The sequence below is a fragment of the Sesamum indicum genome, unplaced genomic scaffold (assembly GCF_026168435.1).
Source record: "Sesamum indicum cultivar Baizhima isolate 11 unplaced genomic scaffold, ASM2616843v1 HiC_scaffold_68, whole genome shotgun sequence".
Classification (NCBI taxonomy): domain Eukaryota; kingdom Viridiplantae; phylum Streptophyta; class Magnoliopsida; order Lamiales; family Pedaliaceae; genus Sesamum; species Sesamum indicum.
This window is the reverse complement of record NW_028292433.1, coordinates 1,245-5,000: the sequence shown is the minus strand read 5'-3', so window position 1 is coordinate 5,000 and position 3,756 is coordinate 1,245.

Below are 3,756 nucleotides of genomic sequence, written 5' to 3'. Positions count from 1 at the left end.
TTAGGCATCAAAATTTGGATTTTTATAGACAAGGAAGAGGAATAAGAAAACTTTAATTGTCTATCCCTTTTATGCATTGATTGAACAAAAAAAGGGGAACTCGTTCATTCTTTTTCTAACCAATCAAAGAAATTCTTAATTCTATAGGGTTGAATAAAAATTCGATTGACCTTTTTTTTGATATAATTGCTATGCTTAGTGTGTGACTCGTTGGTTTTTTTAGGGTTAGGATTAAAAAAAGACCGGCCCAGTAGTATGAAAACCAACTCATCACTTCGTATTATCTGGATCTAAAGAACCAGTCAAGATATGATAAATCGGTCATATCTTTGTAGCAACTGCATTTTTTTTTGAATAAACTTTCATTCTAAGTTTAAAGCAAAATACAGAAGAAAGGTGTGGATAACTGGAAGGATGAGAGAAAGAGAGAAAAAGAATATCTATGATATAGAATTCCAATATGTAAGGTCTATGAGTCATCTCATAAAAGACAGTGTAATAAAGCATCAATACTAATTGATTCATCCATAATGAAATATTAAATGAATCTTTCGTATAGAAGAAAAAAATCAAGAGCTTCGAGCCAATAAAGACTAAGAAGGTTGACTCAAGAATAAATTGGATTATGAGCTCCGTTGGAAAATTCTGACCTAACCATTAAGTACGAAGCGGTGGGAACGATGAAACCTGTGAATGCAAAAGATTTTATTGAACAAATGAATCTTACTGATTCACTAGTCGGGATGGCGAAATGAACCAGAAATCAATTCATCTATTCTGAGAAGTCACGAACAAGTGCTACGACTGAAATAGAGATTGCAGGAGTAAATATTCGCCCGCGAAAACTTTCTTTTTTTTTTGAATTGGTAAACTTGGATAAAGGACAAAACAAAATAAAGATTTATTAGAACGTTAGAAAAAAAAAACTATTATTTATCAAATTTTTTATAAAAATGTTCTAATATCTATTCAAATTAATTCAAATTCAATTTTGAATCCTTTTTATTCGTGAGGAGCTGGATGAGAAGAAACTCTCACGTCCAGTTCTGTAGTAGAGATGGAATTCCGAAACAACCATCAACTATAACCCCAAAAGAACTAGATTTCGTAAACAACATAGAGGAAGAATGAAGGGAATATCTTATCGCGGTAATCATATTTGTTTCGGTAAATATGCTCTTCAGGCACTTGAACCTGCTTGGATCACATCTAGACAAATCGAAGCAGGTCGACGAGCAATGACACGAAATGCACGCCGTGGTGGAAAAATATGGGTCCGTATATTTCCAGACAAACCAGTTACAGTAAGACCTGCTGAAACACGTATGGGTTCGGGAAAAGGATCCCCTGAATATTGGGTAGCTGTTGTTAAACCGGGGCGAATACTATATGAAATGGGTGGAGTAACCGAAAATATAGCTAGAAGGGCTATTTTAATAGCAGCATCCAAAATGCCTATACGAACTCAATTTATTATTTCGGGATAAAGGATAAAAATGTAGAACCGACAGAAATGAGTCTTGGGGATGAAACAAAACCGCAGGTTTCTTTTTTTGGACAAACAATATTTCTTTTATTTTCTTCATCCTTTGCATTGGAAGAATAGACTAAAAAATTGATATGATTCAACCTCAGACCCATTTAAATGTAGCGGATAACAGCGGGGCTCGAGAATTGATGTGTATTCGAATCATAGGAGCTAGTAATCGTCGATATGCTCATATTGGTGACGTTATTGTTGCTGTGATCAAAGAAGCAGTACCAAATATGCCCCTAGAAAAATCAGAAGTAGTCCGAGCTGTAATTGTTCGTACCTGTAAAGAACTTAAACGTGACAGCGGTATGATAATACGATATGATGACAATGCTGCAGTTGTGATTGATCAAGAAGGAAATCCAAAAGGAACTCGAATTTTTGGTGCAATCCCCCGGGAATTGAGACAATTAAATTTTACTAAAATAGTTTCATTAGCTCCCGAGGTATTATAAAATAAAATGAGATCGCGATATCTTTTGCGTATTTGAAAGAAATAAATTCAGAACTAGATTAATTCGTAGATTGTGTCTCACGCATATACCTTGAAAAATTCATATTCATAAACCAATAAAGAAAAAAGAAAAACATGTTGATTATATCCAATTTTGAGGCACCAATAATTTTAGTTCATCATGGGTAGAGACACTATTGCTGAGATAATAACCTCTATACGAAATGCTGATATGGATAAAAAAAGAGTTGTTCGCATAGCATCCACTAATATTACCGAAAATATTGTTAAAATACTTTTCCGAGAAGGTTTTATCGAAAACGTCAGAAAACATCAAGAAAAAAATAAATATTTTTTGGTTTTAACCTTGCGACATAGAAGGAATAGGAAAAGACCCTATAGAAATTTTTTAAATTTAAAAAGGATCAGTCGACCCGGTCTACGAATCTATTGTAACTCGCAACGAATTCCTAGAATTTTAGGTGGAATGGGAATTGTAATTCTTTCTACTTCGCGAGGTATAATGACAGACCGGGAGGCTCGACTAGAAGGAATCGGCGGAGAAATTTTGTGTTATATATGGTAATCCTTTTAATATCCAAATGGGATCCGAAACCTCTTCCTATTTGTAAAAAAAAAAAGAAAGGGGGTGAGTTGTCTAATATCTTTTCTCCTCCATTAGTTGATACTTCAAGGGGGCTTTACCTGAAATGAAAGAAAAAAAATGGATTCATGAAGGTTTAATTACCGAATCGCTGCCAAATGGCATGTTCCGGGTTCGGTTAGATAATGAAGATCTGATTCTAGGTTATGTTTCAGGAAAGATCCGACGTAGTTTTATACGGATACTGCCAGGAGATAAAGTCAAAATTGAAGTAAGTCGTTATGATTCAACCAGAGGACGTATAATTTATCGACTCCGAAACAAGGATTCGAAAGATTAGGTGGTTTTTATTCAATACGATTCGAGATCAAAAATTGCAAGAAACTTATTTTCTACCAAGAAGTAGATTCAGAATTAAGATAAGGAATGACAAATATGAAAATAAGAGCTTCCGTTCGTAAAATTTGTGAAAAATGTCGACTAATCCGTAGGCGGGGGCGCATTATAGTAATTTGTTCCAACCCGAGACATAAACAAAGACAAGGATAGTCAGACTCGCTAAAGGGCTCAATGTACAAATAAAGAATCTCTTTTGACATGAAATGGATATATCCATATATTTCTGACTCATACTTATGAGATGATACAATATGGCCAAAGCTATACCGAGAACTGGTTCACGTAGGAATGTACGTATTGGTTCACGTAAGAGTGCACGTAGAATACCAAAGGGAGTTATTCATGTTCAAGCAAGTTTCAATAATACCATTGTCACAGTTACAGATGTCCGGGGTCGGGTGGTTTCCTGGTCCTCGGCCGGTACTTGTGGATTCAAGGGTACGAGAAGAGGGACACCCTTTGCCGCTCAAACTGCAGCATCAAATGCTATTCGTACAGTAGTGGATCAAGGTATGCAACGAGCCGAAGTCATGATAAAAGGTCCCGGTCTCGGAAGAGACGCAGCATTACGAGCTATTCGTAGAAGTGGTATACTATTAACTTTTGTACGGGATGTAACCCCTATGCCACATAATGGCTGTAGACCTCCGAAAAAAAGACGTGTGTAGAAATGAACAGTGAAGAAATTTCCAGAGAAACAAGAGAAATAAATAATTCAATCAAATTAAAAAATATTACTATGGTTCGAGAGAAAGTAACAGTATC